The 15248-nt window shown below is 36.8% G+C and overlaps 1 protein-coding gene across 35 annotated transcripts in view; it reads left to right on the forward strand.

Annotated features, from left to right (window-relative positions):
* The window catches only part of TENM2 (teneurin transmembrane protein 2), a 1869083-nt gene that overhangs the window by 921091 nt on the left and 932744 nt on the right, over positions 1–15248 (forward strand). For 34 of the 35 annotated variants that reach the window (XM_064161561.1, XM_064161557.1, XM_064161558.1 and 31 more), the window contains one exon: positions 6886–6941. The gene's annotated coding sequence lies outside the window, so the exon portion shown is untranslated. Of the gene's footprint in view, positions 1–6885; positions 6942–8541; positions 8589–15248 lie in introns of those variants that run through there. The other variant, XM_064161575.1, reaches the window with a different exon arrangement.

A 15248-nucleotide genomic window follows, 5' to 3' on the forward strand; every position in this document is an offset into this window, starting at 1 on the left:
GAAAGAATTCACGTAGGTAATAAACGTGACCTAGTTCTACTCTTAAAACTGTAACTGACAGTAACTTGTTAGGGAGTTTGATCTCCTGTGAACTAATCAAGACTTGGGTGGTAGCCTCTATAGGAAGTAGATCATAACATAAAAATTCCTCAACAGGTAACTTTATAAATTGGAATGAAAAGTCCTAAGAAGAGTGTCAGCAGAAGTGCTTGCTTAGATCACAGGGAACTCATATCTCCCTGACATACACAATGGCACAGTGTAAATACATCACAGGCACAGCTACCTTTCTGTTTCTTAGTGAAAAACAGAAATAACTACCAGCTTCAAATTATCAGTGGTCCAGAGGAGATTTGTATAGGAGTTAGTATTGCAGTTCTTGCTGAGTGGGGAAAGGGGATAGAATGTAGCACGCAACATACTCAATGACTAAAATTCCCAGCAAGAATGAAGACAGTTTAATTGGCAAGGTTCAACACCTGACACACATTCTTTCTGAAACAGGAAGAACTGCTGGAATGGGGGTGATTCTGTCATTTTCAAGGAGTTCACCTGTTAACTGTGTTGATCAGCAGACTTAAGAAGCTGGTTGTGTTGTCTGTTAAATTACGATGAAAAGTGAAACATAAAATTGCAGAGACATAAAGCAACATGCAGTACTGGAGATGAATATCAGTTACCGAGTGCTGTGTATAGCAACCACGAGACTCAAACTGTGCTGCCTGAAGCAGTTACTGAAGCAGTACATAAAATATTTGCATGTCTGGGGACTAAAATAGTTAAGTGTAAGTCATTATATGTTAGGTGATGCACTGCACTATGATCATGATCCTGCTAATACATACATACACAGATGACTTCTGTTTTTCCAAGCCAACTTATTCAAGTTGGTGCATGGCAGTTAGCAAGGTTGGGGGACATAACATTGATGGCTTTTGGGCTAAGACTGAGTCTGCTTCTGAAGGCAAAGCTTTTGCAAAAGGCTGTCTATATTTGAAGTAGTCAGAAAAGGACTTGATTGTGGAATTACAAAGGAAGGCGTTTCTGCTTCTCTGCCTGCCTGAGTGTACAGGAGGGGAAAGGATGCAGTGCCAGCGCTTCACATGCCTGAGTGAATAAAGATGCATTTCCGTGTCATGTCACATATATTCTACCCAGTGAATGTGCTACATATGAGCAAAGCACTAGTTTCAGGACTGTGGCAGATTCGTTTCACTGTGTAGGAGAATTGTAGAGTTGTTATGTCTGCTGAAAAGCAAATTAAAATAAGGATATCTCTACAGTCTGAGCCTATCGGTGTTTTTCCTGGGCTACTGTGAAGACAACTCAACTTCTCTCTCATATATCAGAAATGGTATAATCTGAAAATCAAGTTTCAAGCAAAACACTAATGGTTTGAATTTGTGAAATGTTTTGTGTGGGAAAAAATATATTTACAATTTTTTTTTTTTCTTCCAAAGGTTTCAGAAAGATGTAATAAACATTTTATATATATATATACACACACACATACTGTATATGGGCCCTATCTAAATGTTAGAATCACAGAGGAGACTACTGGCTTTGGAGGAGGCCTGGTGCGGTCAGTGGCTAACAGCATCATTGTCGTAGTACTTCATTCCTCGTTCATTTTATGAAAGTTACTGCTAATGCATCAGCATATTAAACCTTAGCTTAATGTAAATGTCACAAAAGAGAGGGAAAGAAAGGATGAATAACACAGATTTTGGAACTAAGACTTCCATTTGCATATGAATATTTTTGTTATCAAGATTTGTGACATTTTTCTACCCTGAAAAATATGCCAGATAAAAAGGTAGAGAGAATACATTCATTCTCTATGGTATTTATTTCTACAGTAGTGCACACAATGCCATCTTTAGCTATCACTGTATAGGATATCAAGTTATCTTTAATTATCACTACAGAATGTTTGCAAAATCAAATACTGTTGGCAATCAACATTCATTACACAATAGCATGATTGCATCTGTTCATATTACTAGATAAGCAGGGAAAATCGAAACAGTGTTTGATTTATCCACTAAAACTGTCTGAGCAAAATATTGTATCTAACTCCCTTAATATCTCCTAGTGACTTTGATCTGATTAAAGTCCAAAGACACATAACCACAGATGCAAATATTCTAGTGCCGCAGAAATTAAGTACTGTTATATTTCAACAGAATGAAGAGCTGAAACCGTACTCCAGCTGACAGGATTATAGGCACAATATAAACTTATGATACAGAGCTGCCTAAATCTCTGAGTCTACAGGTGCAGGATTATAGTAAAGCCCATTGAAACATACACTATTCTGCCTAAATGCATGAGTACAAAATTAATTAGGCAGTTGATAAAAAAGGTATGATGAATAATGTAGTAGGAACTACTAGCTCTAAGTCAATAACAAACTTGATTCTTTTATTAGATGCAGCTGATTTTTCAATTCCTCTACTTACAGGGGGTTTGTGCTTAATAGAAGATAACTTTTTTTTTTTTTTTTGTCCTAAAATGAGATCTCTTACAGTATTTATCTCTGCTGGAAACTCTAATGTGTAAGCAACATAGAATCTGTAGATAGACATATTGAAAGTAATTCTCTAAGATACTTGGCTGAAAAGCACATCAAAGCATGGTGAAATAATGAGACAGGCTCCAGCTGTTGGATTCCAACAGCTTTTGATTTGTACTCCAGTAGAAGCTCCAGGTTTTGATTCTCTGTTGATTATTTCCATGGTACTGGAGATGATTTTTGCATTATTTAAGAAATAGTCAGTAGATAGCAAACAAGGATGAGTCTGAAAACTGCATCTGAAAGGATATTTTGTCCTGTGATATGAATCCTTGCTTCCTGTATTCTTGGTAACTAGCTGTCTTGTTTGAAAAAGGCATTTTAAAATCGATTTATGAAAGAATTTATGAAAATAATAGGAAAGGTTATCAGTTAATGGTGTGAGCAAAAACTCTAGGGCTGTCAGTGTACAGGCAGCTTTGCCACTTTCTCTGTAGGAAGACTGTTGTGGGAACTTTTCTTTCTGAGCCGTTGCAGGGCACATCTTACCATGAGTTTGACACTGTCAAGGAATTGTCACTAATAGAAAGCAAGCGCCTTGAAAGAACCCAACCTTGGAGGCCATGTGGAGGACATGAGTTTAGAGTCAAAGATATTTATCATCTTGCTGTGTGTGAGTGTAAGTCTTGTTCTGGAGGGAATTTTGAAAAGTCTGCTTCTGATCTGGTGTCTTCCTGATTTTTCTTTAGAATGACAGAATAAAAACTAGAACAATTCCAGGAGAGCATTGTGTCACAGGTTGACTTTGCGTTAAGGTTTACAGCTATTTCTACTTGCAATTTTAGGAGTAGTTTCTAGTTTGGTGGTGCATTATCTGAAGTCTGTTAGCGTTGCTTGTTGCCAAAATGTCAGAATTCAACCGATTGCATTGGAAAACATTTGACTATTAACAGGCTGTTGTTGAGTTTTTTGGGGGGGTTTTTTTAAGTTTACTCTCTGGTTTAGATCAGAATGATAATTGGATATCTGAAGGTACAGTTGCTTAAGTGTTTCTCTGCAGTTTAGTCATGGCCTACAGTCTCAAGAATGTATTAAAAGCACAATAATTTGTTTTTAATGCACTCTTGAACTGGAGTTCATATTAGAGCAGACTTTCTCATGTGTTTTGAATGTCAGTCTTAAAGGACGGCGTCACAGTGGGCAAAATTTACATTTACAGATGCCATTTAACAGTGGGATGTGGCTGTCTTAATATACCTGCCTCAAGCACTCACTTCATAGCAAATTCATTGTAACTTTGGTATAAAATGTTGACACAGTTTGAGAAGTCAAATCGCACATCCTGCTGCTTCTTGAGTTACTTGTAGCATTCTAGAGTGTCTCCTGTTTCACAGGTTGCACGTGTGCATCCGCAGAACAGCTTGTATACTTATTAGTTCATTCTGCTGGGAACAGTTGGATATCTGGAGGTAGGATCCAGATAGCCTGAATAATTAAATCCAGGCCTCCCAGGTTCTGTGTGCTGCTTAATAGGTTACGTTGTTCTCAGAGTATTCTGTGGCTCCAGTTGGGAGAAAAAAATTGTTGACTGATAAAACGTTTTGTGTGGAGCTCTGATGGAGCCTTTGCTGAAACTATTGGTTTCCTCTTCTGAGAAGACTTGAATAGAGGAATCCTTAATTTCTGCTCACTTAAAACCTCTACAAGACTTGAGATTCTGTAGTCCTGCCCCAACCTTGAATTACTGATACAGAAGTAGCTGCTCAAAACCTTGGGAAGACTTGAAAATAAAAGATGCACAGAGTGTAGAGCTAAGCAGGTGTTTTCAGGACTAGTAGATGAGAGTTAGGAACGTACATCTGTTACAGATGTCACTCTGCTTCGAGAGGTCTTTGAACAATGTGTTGTAAATATGTTAATCATATTAAAGAGAAGAAGAAATCTACACCTTGCAGTCTTGATTTTTTTAAGTTTCCATGTGTGATAATTATTAATACATTCTATTCTGACTTGAGAATCCCAGGGGAAAAAAAAACACCAAACTTTACTTGATAATAGGTGTTGTCTGTTTTCAATGTTGTTCCTCTTTTAGTCTGCAATATTGTTCGTTCTTTCTGAAATGTAAATGGTGATGAAAACACATCTGAAGCAACTTACAGTCTTAGTTGTCCTCAATCTGTGATCTGAGATCTGTGAAAATGATCAGGGGGCTCAAGTACCTCTGCTGTTAAGACAGTCTGAGTTGGGGTTGTTCACACTGGAGATGAGAAGGTTCTGGGTAAACTTTAAAGCAGCCTTGCAGTACCTGCAAAATAATAATTTTGTATGAGCAGTATCAAACTATAGGTGTATACTGCTGAGGAAGAATTGTGCTAGCTTTTCACAAGAGAATGGAGGAGAAACTAGAAAGCTAGTGACCCTTAAAAGATGAAAAAATCCCAGAGTTTCATAACAGGCATGAGGAGAGCAGAAAGAGAAACAATGAGAGAGGGAGGGAAAGGAGTGTCAACTTGCATCTTTAAACTGGTAAATGCTTCTAGAACATCAGCCTCTCTACTCTCAGCAATGATTGAAATAATTTAGGAATTCAGAATGGGTCTGTACATGTGTCTTCAATTGTAGCCTTTGGCGTCGATTTATATCCTCAGTCCCTTGGGCACGGAATTTCATTTCCCTATTTGCTAAATGAGAACAATTTATCCTAAATCAACGATAATCAGAGTAAACACTATTATTAATTTATTGTTTCCAGACTAGGAAAAAACAGTAAAATGAAGCTCTCTTCTTTTATCAGTGCTTTCCCTACCCCTTTTGCCCTGAGGATCCTATTAGCAGAAAGCTGAGCAACTCTGTTTCATCAGAAATAAATTATGCCTCACTTTTTTAATGTAACTACTGAAGGGTTGTAAAGATTAGAAATATGTTTGAACCCACTATCACTTGATGTTGTTTTCCTTGATGTTCTGAGCTTCTTTAGGGGAATGAAACAACATGTTCTTTTGAAAGCAAAGAGCAGAGTTGCTTTAAAAGAACACCAGCACAGATTTTGGTTGATGTAGAAAATAATTCAAAATCTGTACAGAAATATTTCAAGTAATGTATAGGCAGCCTGAAAGAGAGCTGTCAGAATTGCTGGCATGTGTTAAGAGTCAGAATGTTTGCAGGGCAAATAGGTGGCAGAACCAGTCACCCTCATTTTTTAAATGATTAGAAAACTGCAATTCCCCAGAAACAGTAGGCTAATTCTCACTTTCTTCACAAAGGAGCTAAGGATGAAAAAACACCTTTTAATTAATAAACACTGCTGGCACTACTTTGGTAACAAGCTGCTGTAAATGAAACTCTTAATTGCCTCAGAACACTATTGTATACAAATTCATTTTACTCTTTAAAGTGCTGTTCTTTGTTGTTGCTGTTTTACATTTTTGTTGGAAATAGAAGTAGCTCTGCCAGCCTTCTTGTCACTGAAAGCAATTCCTATCAGCTCTCCATTTGTGGGGAGCACTGAGGTTAAAAAGCAACTCAAAACATTCCCTGAAGCCCTTATGATAACTAGAATAGATAGTTCTCAGCGCAAGCTAAATCGAAGCTAAATTAAACGGTGTATAAAGCTGCTGTTAATGAACTTATGCTTGACGTTCTCTAATGAAATTGTATAGTGAAAGAAAATAGGGGGGAAAGTAAGAGTTAAGTTGAAAAATAAACACATAAGGAACAGTGCCTGTGTATATTTGTGTATTTATATTTACATTTTGGCACAAGCTGTGAAAAATATTTGTTATTTTTCTGATAAATCTATGTAGATGTGTGTGTGTTCTGTAGTATTTTTTCCTCTGAGAGAGATGTTTTTAGATATTTAGTTATTTACTATTCAGATGAACTTCTTTTGGCTGTAATTGTCAGCAACTTTGAGTTAGGCAGGAGCTGTGTCCTGTAGATTTGACAACGCACCATAGAAGCATAACTGGCATAAGAGCATTTTGAATATGTGTAGTCATGATCCTTTGGGTTTTTAATTCTCTGAACTCTTAATTCCATTATTAAAAAAAATAAGCTGTAGATAGTTGTAATTTGTGAGGCATAGTTGCATTGACACAAGGAAAAAACTTAGATGCATCTGTACTACAGGACTGAAGAGAATTAATATAGAGAACTGAGGAAACATTCTGTTACAGGTATATTCATATCTTTTGGATTGAGTTTAGTTATAGGAAAATCTGTAGCAAGATACAGGACACTTAAACACTCTTTATAGTATATCATCTTTAAAAGTATGTGATAAATGCTGAATTTAGGGTATTTATATCACCTTAAAGTTGACCTTGATGCCTGAAATAAGGATTTTTGCTTTTTTGCCTTTTTCTTTTTAGGGTTTACTGAATGAATACATAGCCACCAGTCTCAAAGAGAGCAGAAGAAAAGTTTGGTGAGTAGTAACACATTTGCTTTTTTGTCTGGAGTGCAGAATGTATGTTCTGATAGGAAAAAATATTTGGAATTGTACTTCCTTGATCTGATATCATAATGGTTGAGCAAAAAGTTATTTCTGCTCCTTAGCAGTTAGTTTTGCTGGGAATTCCTCCCTCTCCCCTCCACCCCGGAAATGAGACTTAAATGCAAAAGAGATTGTTCAGCTTCTGCAGAATAGAGGCACTTAAACTTGGTAATAACAGTCTTGGACACATCAGTTTATAATGGGATCAAGCACAAAGATGTAGTTCTATTGATTTTTTTTCCCCCTAAATTATTGGGTGAAAATAAGACATCGAATTTAAGGACACTCATCATTTCAAATTTATTGGCTGTGATTATGAATGTTTTCCTGGCACAGAACACATACTTGCCAGTCAAGGGATCTAGCAGCTTCCTGTTTATGTCATCCATGCAGATTATCTCCCAGTAATGGGACTCAGTGAAGACCTAGGAGCCACAGAGGTCCTTCCCTCTTACATTTCCCTTCAGGTGTGATCTAGTTGCTTTAAAGTCAGCACACAGATTTGAAAAGTAATGATCATTGCTATTCCAAATTGAAGTGTTGTGTATGCAGTAGACTAGATGCAGCCTTTCAAATTCCCACAATAGATGGAGTAAGAAGCTACACTGCAGAATATTCTGCATTAGCTGAGTTACGACAAATTTGGTGATAAAGCCCTACTTTCAGGTAGGTAGAGTGAAATGTAATAATTAATTCTCCAATCATGTAAAAGTGGCTTTTTGACTTGGTGTTACAAGGTGAGATGAGTGCCCCTTAGTGCTGGAAAGGTTGCTGTTTCTTAGAAAAAGCATAACATTTGCTAATAATAGGAAAATGACTGTCACACTCATACTCTGATAGCTAGGACACCAAGGTCTAGAACGTGAGAAAATAGCTGCCAAATGATTGAGGTCAGAACATCATGACCTTTTTTTTCTCATATTTGCTTTAGAAAAACAACGTGTTTGAAACACCAAGGAAGTGGGAATGTCATTTCCTATGTTTGTTATTCCACATCTAACTCTTGAAGTTCATGTTATTCTTTTTTACCTTTTTCTAATGGTTGTAAAATTTAGTATGGTAGTGTGCTAGCTGCTGAATGCATGGTTTGTCATATCCAAAACATGATTAAAATGAACAGCAACACAAATATTGTGTAGACAAGAACACTTCAATATTTTGGCAAAGATAGCTTAAGGTGCAGTTTCAAGACCAGCATAGCATGTGCTGAAGTCAGAATGACAGCTTCAGTCTCCTCAGTTCTGGCCTCTTATTATTTCTCTCTACTTAAAGTAGTAATTGCAAGGGTGCAGTAGCCCAGTCAGATGAAGCAGAAAACACCACTACAAAAAACCTAAGCCACTGCATCAAGACAACTCTGGTATTGAGAAACTATAGAATTTCCTTCGTTAGAAACAGATGTGATATTACTGTGAAATTGTGCAGTCAGTATTGACAGTGCAAGGCAAGGTGAGAGAGATATGCAGTAGCAGGTAGGAATGCCAGTTTTGGGTACTCTAACCCTGGGATCCTTTCTGGAACTATTCCTGAAAATGCTCTTAAGTCAACAAAATCCCAAGAACTTCTCCATGAGTTACAGTAAGTTTTGAATACAGGTAAATATTACTTCATATGCCTCTATGATTTAGCTTTCTATACAATACAGTTTGTTGCTACTTTCTAGAGGATACAATTTTAGTTTTATCTTTAATCAGAGTCCAGCAGTAAACAGAACTGGTATTAGTGGTAGCAGTAAACAGAACTGGTATTAATGGTCATCTTTCTTTGAGTAGCACTTTTTTAGTACTGCAGTTATGATTAGGTGCAATTTCCCCCCAGTCACCTGATAAGTTAGTCATAAAAGTGGCTTGAGGTTTTTACTAATCCTCACATCTACTGTTTTATAAGCAGAATTTAAAAGGCACAGTTAAGGTACTTTTATTAACATTTCTGATGTAACTTTCACATTGGACATTTGTTTGCCTGACAGGTTTAAATACACTTGCATATGAGGAAATTTAGTATTGTCATTATGATGTTAATATGAATGCTTTTTCTGAAGAATTCTGGGAGCAACATAAACCTCCAAGAACTACATAGTTAAAACTAACCAAGGTGGTGATTATAAGCTACACAATGTTTCTGTCTTGGTGCCTGGCAGGCAGAAGTTTGCAATCCAGAATATGTGCATAGCCATTTATGTTGTTCAAGGTCATCACAGTAAAGATAGGAAGTATATTTTGGAGTTATCTTTAAGATTATTAGGACTGTTGGAAACTCAAGTCCTGACATTATCTACATATGGAATAAAATATGGTTAAATATGAGCCTAGGCATGTTTGTGACATTTCTTATTTAAGATAGCTTTCCATTAAATAACTTTGCTGTTGATCCATGAATCAAAGATAAACTGATAAATATTGAGAAGTATACTACAGAATATTTTGTCATTGCTTGGTTCCATGAAAAGCAAAAATCTAGCAAGTAAAAGAGAAACTTATAAAAGAAGTGTTATTAGAAGTGTCTGTCTTACAAAGGACTGTGTTCCAAGAGACTTGATTAAAAGAAGGAGGAAAAAAGAAATACAATGAATTTAAAAGAAGAATCTTAGTGTGAGCACACATCTCTTGCTATAGTCTTTTGTCCACTGTAGTCAGTGGCAAAATGCTCATATTAGTAATTTACAATCTAATAATTTTAGTGAGGGCTTCTCTTGTCAAGACTTTGTAAATACAGATCCACAGTCATTTATAAGTGAGTCTTTTATGCTGTGTATCAGTCAAGTTGCAATAATACACTGGTGATGAAATTTTACAGTGAAAGAAAAGAATATTTCAGTTTAAAGAATATTGCATCTTAAATTATGTATCAGACTAAGATACATGTGTAAAATAAATGCTTCCCATATCAGAGGTTACACGTGTGTTTAGTGTAGATAGAACAATTTCAACTTTTAGTGTTACTGTGATATGTAACACGAGCATGGATAGTAGTGCTTTTAAAGAGCTAAGGCTGGTTTTGCTTATAACAGACAGAATGACATTAAAAATGTCATTCATCAAGTGTAAAGCAAAAGAAGAGATACATTAAAAAATTAACAGAATGCCATCTGTAAATCACCTACTATACGGAAATGTCTTCCTCATTCAACTTCTGAGAAGAGGATTACTATTAGTTCACAGTAGAGTAATAGAGTATTAAATATCCCACAAAGGCTGAGGGACATGGGACTTGTGAGGGCTGATCAGGACATGGGACTTGTGAGGGCTGATCAGGAGAGAAGACAGACAGGCTCTTCTCATTTGCTCCCTATGACAGGACAAGGAGCAATGGGTGTAAGTTAAAGCATAAGGGGATCCACCTCAACACACAGGGGAACTTCTTGACTCGAAGGGTCACTGAGCACTGGAACAGTCTGCCCAGAGAGATTCTGGAGTCTTCTTCTCTGGATATTTTCAAGGCCTGTCTGGATGTGTTCCTCTGTGATCTGTGCTAGATTGTGTGGTCCTGCTCTGGCCGGGGGGTTGGACTCGAATATCTCCTTGGGCCCCTTCCAACCCTTAACATCCTGTGAGCCTGTGAAAAATTCTTCCACTGAAAAGTTTGGCTGGCGTAGGAAAAGCAAATCACAATTTGATGGGGAAGATGAAGTGTGGTGGTGTACTTGAATGAAGTGCAGTTACTTAGATCTCCATAAACATAGTTTGGAGATGTCACTCTTGTTTAGCTCAAGTTGGGCAGCTGCTGTAAGGCAAGTGAAAATGCATGCGGAAGGGAAATCAGTATGTAACCAAACAGAATAAATAATATATTGGTAAAAGGAGGATGAAATGAAGAAAATATTTCAGTTTGAGTTGTTTTTTTTAGCTGTTGGGATTTTTTTGTTTGTTTGTTTGTTGTGTTCTTTGTTTTGGTGGGGTTTTTTTTGTTCCTTACTCTAGAAAATTTTTGGGAGGAAAATTCTAAGACAGCCCATGAATGCAGAATTCTTCCGTTTGCAGTGGTAGTGATTTGGCAGTAGTGCAGGGACTGCTACTTCCTAGAGCAATATAACTGAAGTTACTTAATGAAATGCTTGCTTTGTATTGGCTTTCCAAAAATATCTTGGGACTTTCTTATACATAGTTCCTCGATACTGAGGCAAAAGGCTGTTGAAATGCAAAGGTGGAATTGACTGCCTACTGGAAGTCATAGTCCTGTGCAATAATGTGTAGCTTACAAATTATAGTCAGATGTATTGGAACTATATAATAATCCAGCAGTGACAGGCAGCTGTAGTTTAGGCATACTTTATAGTGCAATTACTGCACTCTAACTTTATAGCTGGGAATGTTGCAAGTAATATTTCAGATGCACTCAAATTTGAGCATATTAAAGATGCCAAATCCCAATACTGAGTGCTGTGAATATACTACAGAGTCCAAGTCTTGTTTCCTGAATACCTCTAGATTTTTGTTCAAATTCTATACTTCAAGCTTTAAAGTGACAGTTACATCTTAGTATTATGTACCTGAAATAGTCCATGTGTATGTGAAATACAGTGTTAAGAAGGGAAAAGTATAACAAACTTAATTACGATGCTATTCCCTTTGGTTTTCATCATGAGAACTTTTTCTGCTTCAGTAGAAATTACAATATTAGGTCAAAAACCTGATTGTATTAGATGCTGTATTTAAGCACAATAAAAAAAATTCCTGTGCAGAAGAATTTAATCTGCAGATAGATGATAGATTTTACTGTTACCGTGGAAGTTTGTGGAGTTGCATGGCTTTTGAAGTATGTTATGAAATGGTTTTAATCTTTTGGGTTCTCAGTCCTTAAGTAAGGATTAAGTTCATGTATTTCAGATTTGGAGGCTTTAAATACACAGGAATATTTTATATTACTCACATAATCAAAACATCTTACTGTTCCCATTGGATTAAAAAAAAACAAACTTGTGATGACATGAAGTATTTCCCAGTAGCTATTTTCACACAGGTTACTAGAAGTTGGATTGGGTTTTGGTTTTTTGATTGGGTTGGTCTTTTTTCATGAAAGGAGTGGCATGGAAAGGGAAATGGACTTTAAAGAAGGAGGATGGTATCCTAGTCAACAGCATCGTGCATGACAAGGGTCTGATAGCACATCCTGACAAAGAGAAAAGTGGAGTAATTTGGTAATTTAGTGTAATCATACATTTAGAGAAGCATACTAAGTAAAAGGACTACTGAATTCAGGTAATAAGGGATTATACCCTGTTCTTAGCAAGGTCCTGTAACTGTGTAAGCATCATTTTGCTATATAACAATAATACTCCATCATCTTCTTTTTGTTTTCAGTCTTAACTATTTTAAACTACATGTTCATCAGGTCAAAAGCTAATGCATATTGTGTGTGTGAACAGTAACCTCTTACAATTAGTGTATTTATCTTAGCTGCTTGAATAGCTCCAATGCCATATCCTCCTAATCATTGCTGGTGACTTTTGGCACTTGTAGTGTAACCATGACACAACAACAGCCATAGGATCTGGTGTCTATATAACTTAAATGTCTCCTCTGTATAGCTGATATCTGTCTAAGATGAATAGTGTGCTTTCTTTGTAAATAGTTTAGCAAAAGTATACTATCATTTGAACATGGTAGTTGTGTTTCTATTCTCTTGTAGTTTAAAGACTTATTTACAAGGGCAAGAGGGAGAGGGGAGAGTTCTGTTGAGTAACAGCATCGAGAAATTCTCTTCCTCTTCCAGCTTCTCAGTAGAAAATCCCTTTTTCTGTTAGGTCTACCAGTGAAAATGGAGCATTTTCAAAAATTCTCTTAAAAATATGGATTAAATACTGGGACACAGTCTGTCAGCTCAACAAGTCTGTGTAGCATACTCCTTAAAAACTTAAAGGTTGCTTCAGAGATTGGAATATGAGCAAAAGACCCAGATTCTTCAAAAAAAAAACAAACCATAAAAAACAAAACATGGTTTCTATTAAGAGAAAAAAAATACAGTTCAAAAGCTTCTTCAGAACAGCTCTAACACTTCTCTCTGGAAAAAGTCTAAAGAAAACTCAAGTCATATTTAAATGTTTCACATCTAAACCTGAACAAAACAAAGGAAGTCTAGTGAAATGAAACAGAGTTTTTTGACCTTTTTGTGCATGCTCAGAATGTCTGAAAACACAAACATCCTTCATTTGCACTTTCGTCGAATTCTCTTTAGCCTTTTCCACTTCAATATGGATATTGGAGAGTGTTTTAACATCCGCTTTTTCACTCTTTCTTCTCAGCTGTACTCACTTGTGCATGTAGCATTTCACACTTGGATCTTTCAGCAGAGAGAAGAGGGCAGCAATGCTGATACTTGCTTTCTGAAGCTTAATTTTGTTTCAACTCTGTTTCATTAGAGGGGGTAAAAGAACAGCAATGTAGAACGCAGAGCTGGGGAAGTTAGGATTTTACTACTGGTACATAACAAAATGCTCAGCATGGATGGTGTGTGGGGAAATGCAGATTCAGTTTTTCACAGGAAGAAAAAAAGAGAAAGGTTGTCTTCAAATCTCTATTATTAAAAAAAAAAAGAAAAAAGAAAAAAAAAAAGTCATTCCAGTGTGTAACACATTGAGATTACATTTTGATGGTTATGAAGTGAAACTCAGCTCTTAAAATGGAATTTATACTCCTCTTTCACAAAAATTGGTTATGATTCTGCCGTGTAACATCGAGGGTAACCTAGGCCAAGCTGAGTAGTCCATATTGAATTGCATTAATTTTTTTACTGTTAATATCTTCTTACCTTGATGTTAATTTGTCTGTCACTTCTGTTGAAGAAACTTGGCAAGATAAATGCTAAAACTTAAGCCATGACTCTACTTTTACAAATCTGTTGGTGTATACAGAGTAAATGCTGTCAATAAGGAATTGTTTTTCTGAGTTCTTAAGTTCAAGCACAAATAGTTTTTTAGATTAAGGAGAAAGCATATAAAATGCAAGATGTGCTGTGGTATTGTTTGCCCTTTATGTGAAGTCTTCCCTAGTTCATCAGAAACGATCCACCTAAACATCCTCTGCATGCTAAGTATCACTTCACTGCAGAATCAGTAGCAGCAGTAACTGGAAAAACTCCTCCTTGTTCTCATTTTGCATGTGTGATCCTCTTATCTCTTGGCATTTCCTCAGTTCTTTGTATACTCTCTCTGTTGTTTGAGTGAAGTAGCCAGCAGAGGTTGTGATTTCCAAATCAGAGGAAGGTAAACCCAAAGCCATTTTTGTGAAGCTCCTGCAGGGGTAAGGCAGCAACCAGGATGCCATTACCAAATAGCTTATGTATAGCAGTCTCCTGCTTACTCATTGCAGGCCCTAGTCCAGTGACCACATTTTCTTTTAGGATTAGTTATTGAAACAGAATGCATTGTAGAACCTCTGTGGCTTCCCTGGAGTAGAGTACCATTTGCATCGCACAGGTATCACATGGAATTATACTAACTTAGAAGTATAAAGTGTTACTGTAGTCTGTATCAAAAATTCCCTCTCTTTTGCCTGTGACCAATCCACAGATCTCTTGTACTCCTGCACAGGTATTCACTTGCACTACTGGGCATTATCTATGAAGTGCAGATGTTCGGTGAAGTGCCCTTCAGGGTATTTTATTCAAAATGGTTGTTAGCAGAAATAAGTATTGGTTCTGAAAATGTATAATCAGCTTAGTAACTTAACATTTAAATACAGTGGGGTACTGAATTCTTCCAACACACTGTTGGTGATTTTGTGTCTGGCTAACAAGACAAATTCACTAAGATGTTCTCTGTGACAAAGATGATTCCTCTTCAATAGCACCAGACCAGCTCCTCTGCTAATATTGAAAATTAAGGGACAAGACTTATGACATCTGAGACACACAGAGTATCAGACTGGATCATAGACTAATGAGAAGCTACCTTGCCCTGTCTTCTGAAATGGTTTATCGACTTAGGGCCTCTTCACAATCCCAGAGGCTCTATTTGCATGTAGTTTCCATGTCCCTTTGCTTTCTTCCCTCTAATCCCCTTGCTACAAGACCCACACCCTTTCTGGAGGCAGTGCACTGTCTCCTTCAGGCTGCTTCTCATTTGAACTGATTGCAGTTCTTTTTGCAGTGCCTTGCTGTTCTTGCCATCTATAATACATTGTAACCATAGATACTATGCACAATTCAAACATGGCTCTTCGAGGCTCTGTATTTTCCCTTATAAATATTTTGATGGTAAGAGTGATTGTTTCAGATCAAGGCTTCAACATAATACTAGTT

This window comes from Pogoniulus pusillus, chromosome 22 (assembly GCF_015220805.1).
Source record: "Pogoniulus pusillus isolate bPogPus1 chromosome 22, bPogPus1.pri, whole genome shotgun sequence".
Classification (NCBI taxonomy): Eukaryota; Metazoa; Chordata; class Aves; order Piciformes; family Lybiidae; genus Pogoniulus; species Pogoniulus pusillus.